Below are 12,383 nucleotides of genomic sequence, written 5' to 3'. Positions count from 1 at the left end.
CCTTGGAAGGGGTAACAGCATGCAGAATTATGCAAAACTTTTTTGTCTTATCCCTTTATTAATAAGAGAGTACAACAATCACAGCATTTGGTATCAGTTACACATGCATAATCCATGTATTAACTCCTATATAAGCAAAACTTAATTGGGTGATAACACTTCTGCAGTGTACTCACTAGACATGCTTACAAATGCTTATTTATGCAGAAGTAACAAAACCAAAACAGAATCTTTTTAATGGGCAAAACATGAGGTGCGAAATAGTTTGAAGAAAAATGTGATACTTACACAAGAACAGGAAGTAATTATTCTGATCATGTCCAGAACAATCCATGAGACAGCAGATAAAAATAAGCATTTCAGCTTCTTTCTAAACAACTTCTTTTAATATTTCCTCTCTTGATGGGTAAGCCAAGTTTGCCTTGCCATAAATTCTGTGTGATCTAGTATAAAGCCTGGCAGAACTAGCTCATAATAATTTAATTTCTTTCCTTATTCTTCTTAATTCTTAAATTTTAATTTAACATTTACAGAAATTACCTAGAATAGTTCAAATTAAGTGGAGAACAACCATTATTATGAATGCACGTTTTACCAATTAGTTCCAACTGGAAATAAAATGGATTTATTCTCCAAAGTGTTGTCAGTCCTCAGGCCAAGACCCTGCAGACAGACCTACTGACACCTAATTTACATTTTGAGATAGGCCATATATGGGACACCACTGATGATGGAGACTCAAAACCAGAGGTGCCTTCAAAGATTATTCAACACAGCACTGTAGGAATCTTTAAGTTAATACAAATTATTAACCTCAGCTTCACTTTCCTAAATAACTTCTGACATACATTTTCAATAGTGATCAGGCAGTTGGATTAGATAATCATTGCAGGTCTCTTCCAGCTGGAACTATGCTATTCCACTAGTCATGACAAAAGGATGAGACATTTACCAAGACACAGATAATTTATTCTATGATTCTATTGAAAGGACAAGGTGTAATGGTTTTAAACTGAAAGAAGAGAGATTTAGGTTAGAGATCGGGAGGAAATTCTTCAGTGTAAGGGTGATGAGACACTGGAACAGGCTGCCCAGGGAAGCTGTGGAAGCTCCATCCCTGGAAGCATTCAAGGCCAGGTTGGATGGGGCTCTGAGCAGCCTGATCTAGTGGCAGGTGTCCCTGCCCATGTTGGAACTTGATGATCTTTAAAGTCCCTTCCAACTCAAACCATTTTATGATTCTATGAATTCTTAAACTAAACCAAACATCCTTGCTCAAGCTGATGCACATTCAAGGGTGTACTTAGGAAGTCCTGCCTATCACAAGTTTTACTTGTGATAGGCAACACAAGTTTTACTGTCTGACAGAAAGCAAAGCTTTACAGTGAAAAAACCACACTGGATGGAGAGATACCATTAAAGAACTCAGATGGCTTTCCAGGGGCTGCTCACTTTCAGCACTGCTTTTCCAGACCACTCCAATACTATCAGAAATTCAAAAGCATTTTCATGTGCAGTGAGTCATGCTGTTATCCTCCTGCTTTGTTAGCGGCTGCAGTCAGGCTGGGTGACAGCTGCCCATCATCATGAAGAAACTGCCCAAATTTTAGTGCCTCGCCCTTGCACTGCAGAATGCTTCGCACTAAATAAAGCTTTCATTCTTTTGGGTTTGCTCTGAAATGAGAAGTAAATTTTTCCAGATGCAACCATTTACTTCCAGAAAAGCCGCAAGACATTTATTTGATGCTGCCAGTGGAAATACCATCAAAAGCAAAAGGGTATTATTACAAAAGTAGCCTTATCAATAAAAAGTGGCTGATCTATACAACTTCACAGCATAGCTCTGTTCTCAGTAGTGTTCCCCTTTTCATCATTCTGAATCAGCATCTACTCTGCCCTGCCAGATAGTGGTTTTACATTTTCTGCAGGACAGGAGAAAGGCATTATTACTTCTTTTGTCCCCCCATTCTCACCGTGTCAATACAACTGCAGGAGATGAAGCAGGACTGTTTTCGTTTGAGGTTAGAAGAGCTGCAATCAAGCTGCAGCTGCACTGCTAAATTCTGTTTTAATTATAAACAGCAACAAAAATCCTAGGTAAAAATGGGCTCCCAAACATGGGAGTCAGTGGCAAAACGGGGCCTGTGGAATCTTTAAGTAGTGCTGGTGCCTGAACACCAACAGTGCTTGAATGTGAATGCTAGTTTTCACTTATAAAGAAAATGGCTTGGAGATTTAAATTGAGCAGCAGTTTGACTCTGTTTGACACCACACAAACACAGACCACAGAGTCACTGTCAAAGAAAAGAGGTTATGTACCCTGAAGTTCATGCACAAGCACGATCAAAAAGCACAACATTAGCCATGAAAACATGATCCATGACAGAGCCTGCTCTCTTTTTTTTTTTTTTTTTTCCCCCAGCTTATCCAGGTAACATGCAGAAAATACCAAAAGTATCAAGGTGCTGGAAAAAATGTTAATTAAATAATGTGGGGGGTTGGAGTGGAGAGATGCCTCACAGAAGTTGCAATTTAGGTAATGGCAGGACTAAAAACACCTTATTCTGTCTTCAAAATGTATACTCAGTGAATTTATAACTAGGAAAACATTAAGGCCTTTTTAAGATCCAGCTACCGTCTGTTGCTTTGTGACTTACTGTAGTAGTTAATTCCTCCCCCTGATTGCTTTCTGTGCAAATTACTATTTCCATTTATTCTTTGTAGAGTTACTTGTCTCCATATCTACAAGCAAAGACATTTTCATTTCATCTGTGGTGGAGAGAGAGGAAGGACTCATCACTTCTCAAGTATCCCCGGAAAAGGCAGCATGCTTCAGCACACACACACATCCCCAACTCACTGTCAACAGATTGCTCTGCAGAGAATGACTTTGGGAAGATCCTTACAGTGTCAGCGTGGACCCCTCTAGTTTCTGACGATTCACCACAAGGGTCTAGCCAGCAGCTGATGGGAGAGTCAGAAACACTGGCTCCCATCTTACTTTGTGACAGACTTAGAACCCGACACTGAAAATTTTCTCTTTTGTTTCTCCTCTTCATACTTTGTCCACCAAGTCTGTTCAAGGCTGTGTGTTCTTTGCTCCTCCTCTAACTTTAGTCTGGGAAGCCTACCTGTTTTTATAATGCCATTACTATCCCTAACAACCAAGGGCCTCTGAGAGGGTCAGGGAAAAGGCTTCTCATATATCTGATAAATGAGTTTAATACTGCACACACTTGAAATTCAAATTATATACCAATATGCATACCTGGGAAGACAGTGAGCATTTATAATATCCATGTTGTCATCTGCAAAATTCAATCAATAACTTCATTCTCTGCCAAAAAGCACTAGGAGAAGCCAACAGAACAGTAACCTTAGTTTTTACAAATAATTATGCCAAGGATATTGATTCTGCCAAAATATTTCATATTCCTTGGCTCCAAGAAGATAAGGCTCAAAAAATGCAGAGATGACCTTGCTAATCTAGCTGTCTGCTGCTCCTACAAGAGGGAGAAAAGAATGAAGTGGGTTTATTTCTGAAAGCATTTTTTTGCCCCATTCTCTCTCTCTCATGTCCCTCAAACAGCCATGAGCACTCTGCTTCCCTTTCCTGCCCTATCCACCACCTTAAGAGACAGGCAGATACAATCAGTTGATACTGTCAAGGGGAGAAGATGAAATATGAACACAAAACTGGGACCTTGCTCATACCAAAGGTTTAAGAACTCTGTATTAGAAAGAACAGGAAAGTCTTCATTCTGGGGATGATGAATATTCTTCCTGCCACTTTCTGTATCTTTAACTCTCTTATTAAAACCACTGAAAAATCTCATTCGGTAAATACCAAAACATTTTAAAATTACTACCGATTCCCTCTTGTATCAAGAGGCAGTAATCCCAAATCCTAAAGCAAATACTAAAGGTATAGTTTAATCCTCAGTGCTCTAAAATCCTCATGTCAACCACAATCACAGAATCACAGAATCTTAGGGGTTGGAAGGGACATCGAAAGATCATCTAGTCCAACCCCCCTGCCAGAGCAAGATCACCCAGAGCACATCACACAGGAACTTGTCCAGGCAGGTTTTGAGTATCTCCAGCAAAGGAGACTCCACAACCTCTCTGGGCAGCCTGTTCCAGTGCTCTGTCACTCTCACAGTAAAGTTTTTCCTGATATTTACATGGAACCTCCTATGCTCCAGTTTGCACCCATTGCCCCTTGTCCTATCACTGGACGTCACTGAAAAAAGCCTGGCTCCATCCTCCTGACACTCGCCCTTAATGTATTTATAGACATTGATGAGGTCGCCCCTCAGTCTCTTCTTCTCCAAGCTAAAGAGGCCCTTCCTCATAAGGGAGATGTTCCACTCCCTTAATCATCTTTGTGGCTCTTTCAAGGAGTTCCCTGTCCTTCTTGAACTGAGGGGCCCAGAACTGGACACAATATTCCAGATGCAGCCTCACCAAGGCAGAATAGAGGGGGAGGAGAACCTCCCTTGACCTACTAACCACACCCTTTCGAATGCACCCCAGGATGCCATTGGCCTTCTTGGCCACAAGGGCACATTGCTGGCTCATGGTCATCCTCCTGTCCACCAGGACCCCCAGGTCCCTTTCTCCTACACTGCTCTCCAGCAGGTCAGCCCCGAACCTGTACTGGTACACGGGGTTGTTCTTCTCCAGATGCAAGACTCTACACTTGCCCTTGTTGAATTTCATCAGGTTTCTCCCTGTCCAACTCTCCAGCCTGTCTAGGTCTTGCTGAATGGCAGCACAGCCTTCTGGTGTGTCAGCCACTCCTCCCAGTTTAGTGTCATCAGCAAACTTGCTGAGGGCACACTCTGTTCCCTCATCCAGGTCATTGATGAAAATACTGAATAGTACCGGTGCCAGTACCGACCCCTGAGGGACTCCACTAGTCACAGGCCTCCAACTAGATTTTGTCCCAGTGACCACAAATCTCTGACTTCTTCCTTTTGATCAGTTCATGATCCACCTCACTACCTGATCATCAAGATCACACTTCCTCAGTTTATCTACAAGGATGCTGTGGGAGACCCTGTCAAATGCTTTACTGAAATCAAGATCACAGAATCACAGAATTTTTTTAGTTGGAAGGGACCTTAAAGATCATCAAGTTCGAACTCCCCTGCATGGGCAGGGACACCTTCCACTAGAACAGGCTGCTCAGAGCCCCATCCAGCCTGCCCTTGAACACCTCCAGGGATGAAACCCCACAACATCTCTGGGCAGCCTGTTCCAGTGTCTCACCACCCTTACAGTGAAGAATCTATCCCTGATCTCTAACCTAAATCTCTCTTATTTCAGCTTAAAATAAACCACATCTACTGCCCTACCATCATCTATCCATCTAGTCACTTCCTCATAGAAGGCTGTAAGGTTGGTCAAACATGACTTTCCCTTGGTAAAACCATGCTGACTGCTCTTAATGACCCCCTCATCCTTGATATGCCTAGAGATAGTGCCAAGAACAAGTTGTTCCATTACCTTTCCAGGGATGGACGTGATACTGACCGGTTACCTGGATCCTCCTTCTTGCACTTTTTGTAGACTGGAGTGACATTTGCTATCCTCCAGTCCTCACGCACCTCTCCTGTTGCCCACGACTTAACAAAGATGATGGAAAGCAGCCTAGCAATGACCTCTGCCAGCTCCTGTGGGTGTATTCCATCTGGTCCCATCGATTTATGCATGTCCAGATTGCTTAACTGATTCCTAACCCAATCCTCATCTACCAACGTGAACTCCTCCTTCATCCTGACTTCTTCTGGGGCTTTAGGGATCTGGGGCTCCTGGGAGAGTCTGCAGCAGTAAAGACAGAGGCAAAGAAGGCATTCATTACCTGTGCCTTCTTTATATCCTCTGTCACCAGGGCACCCACCTGATTCAGCAGCAGGCCTATATTGCCTCTAGTGTTAGTTCTATCTGCAATGTATTTGAAGAAGCCCTTTCTATTGTCTTTGAGATCACTAGCAAGGTTTAGTTCCAAGGAGGCCTCAGCTTTCCTAGTTGCCTCCCTACATCCTCTGACAACAGTCCTATATTCCTCCCAAGTGGCCAGCCCCTCCCTCTATCATCCATAGATTCTCTTTTTCCACTTGAGTTTGCCCAGCAGCTCCTTGTTTAATGATGCTGGTCTCCTGGCTCCCTTACTTGATTTTCTACCCATTGGGATGCTCTGATCCTGAGCTTGGAAGAAGTGGTCCTTGAATGTTAACCAACTATCTTGGGCCCCTTCTAGTACTCTGTCCCACAAGATTTCCCCTAGCAATTGCTTGTAAAGGCCAAAGTTGGCCCTGCTGAAGTCCTGGGTTGTGATTCTGCTTGGTATTCAGTTCCTACCGCACAAGATCCTGAACTCCACCATCTTATGATTGCTGCAGCCAAGGCTGCCCTCAACCTTCACTGCTTCAACCAGGTCCTCCATGTTAGTGAGTATAAGATCCAGTAGCATTCCTCTTTTTGTTGGCTCATCCATTATTTGCATCAAGAAGTTTTCATTAATGCACTGGAGGAACGTCCTAGACTGTGTATGGCTGGATGACTAGGCCTTCAAGCAAATAACTGGTTGTTAAAATCCGCTGTGAGAACCAGGGCCTGTAATTGAGAGGCTGCTTTCAGCCACCTATAGTAGGTCTCATCAACTTCCTCATCCTGATCAGGTGGCCTGTAATAGACCCCCACAAAAGTATCTATCACCCATGCTCCTGAAGGGTGGTAGGCTGCCTGATTCTCAAAAATGCCATCACACTGCCCCACAAATGCTGAGCTACTACACCCAGCGGGCCTCACTAGCATGTCCAGCTGTATCCTCCTCCACCTTCAAACCTAGTTAAAAGCCCTGTCAATCAGTCCCACAATTTCTTGTGCAAAGATCCTCTTCCCCCTTTGAGGAAGGTGTTTCCCATGAGGTACAAGCAAGCAGCATGCAACGGCCTGATACAGCAGCCAACCATTTAGTGCTGTGATTCTAAAGTCATCATTGAATAAAACAGTTTGTAATTTTCATTCCTGCTAGTGATATCAGTAAGCTACTCAGACTCAAAAACCCAAATTTTAGGTTGAATCCACAGTTACAATACATGAGTCACTATATTTCTGAAGAGGGGTGTTTGCCATTCATGTAGAAGCTTCACCTACTGGCAGTAGCAGAAGTGGTCTGTGTTAGTTATTCCAAACACCTCCACCTGGTTCATCACTATCTCCAGTACAAAAGAAAAGTACCTCAGCATTCACTTAGCCAGATTTATCAGTTGTTTTAACGAGAGCAAAATGAAAAATATTATCAGAACAGACGTTTTTCACAAAAGGACATGAAATAGCCGAGCAAAGATAACATAATCACTTGTTTTACACAAAAGTTCCTGTCACCATTTGACTCAGGATCGAAAATTGAACCAGCAACAAGGCTCTCAATCCCCTCTCCCTCCCATCCAGGAAGGGAAAGAAGAGAGAGAACTAGGAGACAGACTTCCTGGATTGAAAACTAAACTAGACAGCTTTAATTAAATACTACTAATAAGAACATATGTACAATTATATACAAATGTGTTCAGGAAATGTGTAAAACACTATTGCCTCCCCCCACCCCAGCAACTCCCCCAGAATCTCCTGAGCTGGGAGCAGTTCTGAAATGTCCCGGAGCTGCCAGAGAGAGCAGCAGAGCAGACAGGAGCTGAGGGGAGAGTTGTGAGGGTCAGGAGTGCATGGGTCTGGGGATCAATGGTGATGGATAGATGGAGTCCTCCCTGGACACCAGCCATGGATGGAAGAGAAGGGAAGAAGCAGGAAGGAAGTTGTCTTCTGTGATCTCTGACCTTACACTGAGATTACTGAGCTTATATGGAATGGAATACTTTGGTTAATGTTGCTGTCCATCTAGTCCACTCCTCCTTAGAGGTGGGCTGGAGATACAACTCTTCTGTTCCTGTAGCACCTGAGGCCACAGGTGCAACAAGTAGTGAAAAGTGCCCTTGGCATCTCAGCAGTAACATAAACATTCCAGGTGTTATCAGTTCACTAGCTGGAAAACTTGCTGCTAGTCAAAAGAGAGCTCACTGAAGGAAAAAAAAAACAACAGTAAAAGGAAAACTGGCTTCATCCTGGCTCAAAACAGGACAAATGTACAGGCTTTACATGTTGGAGGAAACTGGTGAAACACTACAATATTCTGACTTCTATTCCATGCAGACTGACCTTTGAGGAAGGTGAGTATATCACTCAGGCAATCCCTGCTGCAGCCATACACATAGCAGGAACTTCACAGTGAAGTATCACAGAACTGCAACATTAGGTAGCCCTGTTCCAAGAATCTGCCTGGATTTGCAGCAAAATGGAATAATCCCCTAAGTTATTTATGCAAAAAACACATGGCATGCAATCCAGAAATTGAGACCGTCTGTGTTCTTCTATCACCATGTGTACATTTGTTGTGATTAGTGGCTTCTGGTAAATAAAATTAGGAGAGTTAGCAAGTCTACAGAAAAGTCAATATGCTGCTTATCTACACAGAATATTTTCACATGAGCTTCATTAACCTTCCTGGAAAAATCAGTTGAGGTGCTGTGTGATGAAGTTCTACTCCCACCTGGGCAGCCAGCTGAGGATTCATACAGAGAGGGACTCCTTTCTAGCTTATTTTATGCTTTCCCACACTAGACAATTACTAAATTTTACTTTATTTAAACTCCACACAATGGAATACATCAATATATTATAATCTATGTGACATGTGAAGGTATCTCAGAAGTGACTCTCTGCTTTGCTCTCAGCAGTTGAGTGGAGAATTAGTTCTAACATGTTGGAAGTCAGAGTAAGAGCTTATTTCATTAAGAGCTTTGGGAAAAGAAGTTTTAGTTTCTATGAAAATACCATATAGGTTTTTCTACAATATTTTTCTAAAATAATTTTAAAAGTTAGAATGTAACCACATAAATACTAAACTATACGCAGGAAAAGTAACTGATACAAGTAGGAATTTAATATTACTAATTATTTTCAATTTGAGACTTTTATTTCATTAATCCTTTTTTTTTTTTTTCAAAATAACGTTTTGTTTTAATGTTCTTGTTCCAAGTGAATACATTGAAAGGCATATTTCAGTTTTTAATCTCAAATGCTAACAAGATAAGTCATGTTATTTATTTTTGCAACTTTTTGAATAAGTAGCATTAATCAAATTCTATTCCAGCTATTTTTCATATTAAATCTCTTTTCTAAAGAGCAGATAATTTTCTCAGAGTGATTGGCTGGTACACTACAAAACATCCATTCAGGCTTAGTTAATTTCCACTTACAGCATAAAAAAGATAATTGAGGGAATAGGATTTTCAGGAAACAGCTACATACATCTTCTTCAAGCTGCAGAGGTAGAATCAATCTGCTTTGTGCTGCCATTTTTTAAAGTGAAGTCAAACAGGTGCACTGTGTATTATTCAAAGAAGTAGCCTTCAAAAGCCATGTCCCAAAATCAGGACAGACTGTATTTACAGTTCCTATGACCATGCATCAACTTTGCAGTCTCCACAGAGAAGTATGCACAAAACACCACTCCCACTCTTCAAGTAATAACCACTCATAACAGAAATGGAAAATACATTTCATATTTTCACCCAAGCCTATAAACACTAAATTGTTAGAACCTGCTCAGCAATTCTTTAATAAATGGTTAAGCTGTTTTTGTATTGCCATCCTTTGGTCTACCTTACCTCTTTCAATCCCAACTTTCTTACCTGGAAGATACAGTTAATGCTAAGTTCCAGTTTTACACCAATTTATGATAACAAAAAGGAACTATAAAACAACGTAAGGAAGACATTTTCCTTGAAGAAGGAGCATCTCTCAATGAGACAAGCTAAACAGTTTATTTTCCTCAATTCTTCATTAAAACTGTTTCTGATGACAAAGACTTGGCAGCTCCATTTTTTTAGAAGAATACACTTACCACAAGAGACATGTTTCCTGAGATAAGACGCGATGCTATTATTCCACGAGTATGGTCCATGTGATCCTGCAAATAGTCAGATAAGTCCTCTTTTCTGTCTTGATAAGATACTTAGTTGCACACAGATATATAAAAAACCCAACCTATTAAAATTATGTGTGGGCTGAGAATTCATGACAAAAATACTAGCTTCATATTGAAAGCGAGCTGCAACAGAATCAATTGCTATTTCTTTTCTCAGTGTATGCAATAAAAATTGTGCAGAAAAATGTATTTATCTTTACTCTGCATGAGTCTAACCCAGAAAGGTAAAACATGGGGAAACACAAGAGCAAAGGTCAGTTGGAATAAAGCTGTGCTTGGCATCAGGTAGATAAAAGACAACTTTACATTGACAGCACCTGACATCTTACCCTAATACACAGAAATTTTTCTTGCAACAGAACTAGATTATAAAGCACAGCTTTTTTTTATCTTAAATGTATCTTGGAACACTGTATGATGAAATATTCCGTAGAATACTTCCATCCTCTGTAGAATACACTTCCATTTCACAGCTTGTTAGACTACATGTAAGCTGCCTTAATCGAAACACTAGACATTTCTCCCTAGTCATGCCAATGATTAAAGTCCAGTATCTTTGGCCTGAAAGTACCTCATTTAAGAAGTACTTGCTTTTATGGAACAAACACACAACTTTTTTTTAATTATTTCTCCCCACCCCCCAAAAAATGTTACATTATAAAACAGTGCTTTCTGGTTTTTTTTAATGAAGGAATGAAAGTCATCTGCCACAGTCCTTACAGCAGCACCACTCCAGCATTCCCACTCACCTTCTGCTCTTCACTCAGTTTTCCTCACTTGTCTGAGGGAAAGCCATAAAACCAGATGCTCTGCAGATCCAGCTTCCATACCAGCATCTCATTCCTGTGTCATCTTTTCATATGTGAGGTGAAGTGCAAAGGTCAAGAGAAACCTGTTTCATGGCAGCTCTCTGATGGCACACTGTTTTGTGGATTCTGTTATCTAATAAAAGACAAGCTGGCATTCCCACACATGGGAAAAATAAGCAAACACCAGACCAATCCACCAGAAGCCAATCTTCATTCATTCAGGAGCTCACATGCCTTCTGGTGCTCACTTTTTTTAACTTATTTTTTCCCACTAAGAACTGTACAATAAGGAATTATGCCAACTTTGCTTCTTTTAGAATACTATTTCTAAAGCAACAAAGTATGTTTTGCATTTAGAGACAAAAGGCAACATCCTTGACCTCAAGCATCTACACACCACGGACGGCTCAGAATCACAATGTACTTCTCACCTGCTATTTATTTTTCATGGTACAGCAAGGGTTCAGTTGATCTGACACTGAAAGGTATTCGTTCTATGCCTAAGGATGGTAAAGACACTTTTTCTAACATAGCTGTTCTGACAGAAAGAGGCATCTTGAACTTCACAGAGAATCATGGGAAATGAAAAATGTGATAAATTACATTAATTTTTTCTATAGAGGACGCAACAAGTTAAAACAAAACATTCTTTCCTTCCCCACACCCAGTTTCGAAAGCTATGTAGGAGCTAATATAAAATTAGATGCCATTTCAGATCACAACTTCATTTCTTACAGACTATCTTCTGAGACATTTCAGTTAACTAGTGCCACTGAAAGCAGAAAAACAGTGTAAAAGAATTTAATTCTTGCGCTATTCCATATACCCTTGCCAGAGTGACTTTAAATTACTTTTGAACAAACTATAAAGTTCAAGTTAATTGAACACAAGTATTCATGTAGGAAATTATCTTACTGCTAATGATTTGGAAGAGAGAAGCCTGATTAGCAAGCAACCCTGCTGGATACTTACAATGCCAGAAGCTGATACCAAAACTAAATCAGAGAGGTTCAGATCAATAGTTCTTTAATCAATGGTGGATTACAGTGGGATTTATTCTGCTGAAAACAGCAGGAGCAGATAAATTCCCCATTGAGATTAATTACTGGGAAGGGTTGATGCAACCACAGGAGAGCAGTTCTCTTTGCGGCAACAGTAACTGGCAAGAAGAACACCACTGGGAGTACAGAACTACTGCCTGGCTCTCTGCTGGTGGCCAATGACACCCTCATAAAATTCCCAGCACCTCCTAGTTCCTTAAAAGAAATTGCCTTGACGCTTGGATGTTTCTACAAGCACAAATACTGTAAATCAAAAAGCAGGGATATATTTTTTTGCTTTGTTTTTAAACTGATGAGTTGTTACAGCTTTTGGTTTCATAAAAATTCTGCATTATGGAGATGAAAGCACCAATGTGTACAGCTAAAAAAATGACAGCTAGTGCTAAATACTGTAAACTGAGACAGTAAGCAGGCTAAAGCAGAACAGAGAAATCACAGAGCATCTCTTGGAACAAAACCAAT

Source organism: Apus apus, chromosome 5, assembly GCF_020740795.1.
Source record: "Apus apus isolate bApuApu2 chromosome 5, bApuApu2.pri.cur, whole genome shotgun sequence".
Taxonomy (NCBI): domain Eukaryota; kingdom Metazoa; phylum Chordata; class Aves; order Apodiformes; family Apodidae; genus Apus; species Apus apus.
The sequence above is the reverse complement of the archived record's forward strand: the minus strand, read 5'-3'. Positions refer to the sequence as shown.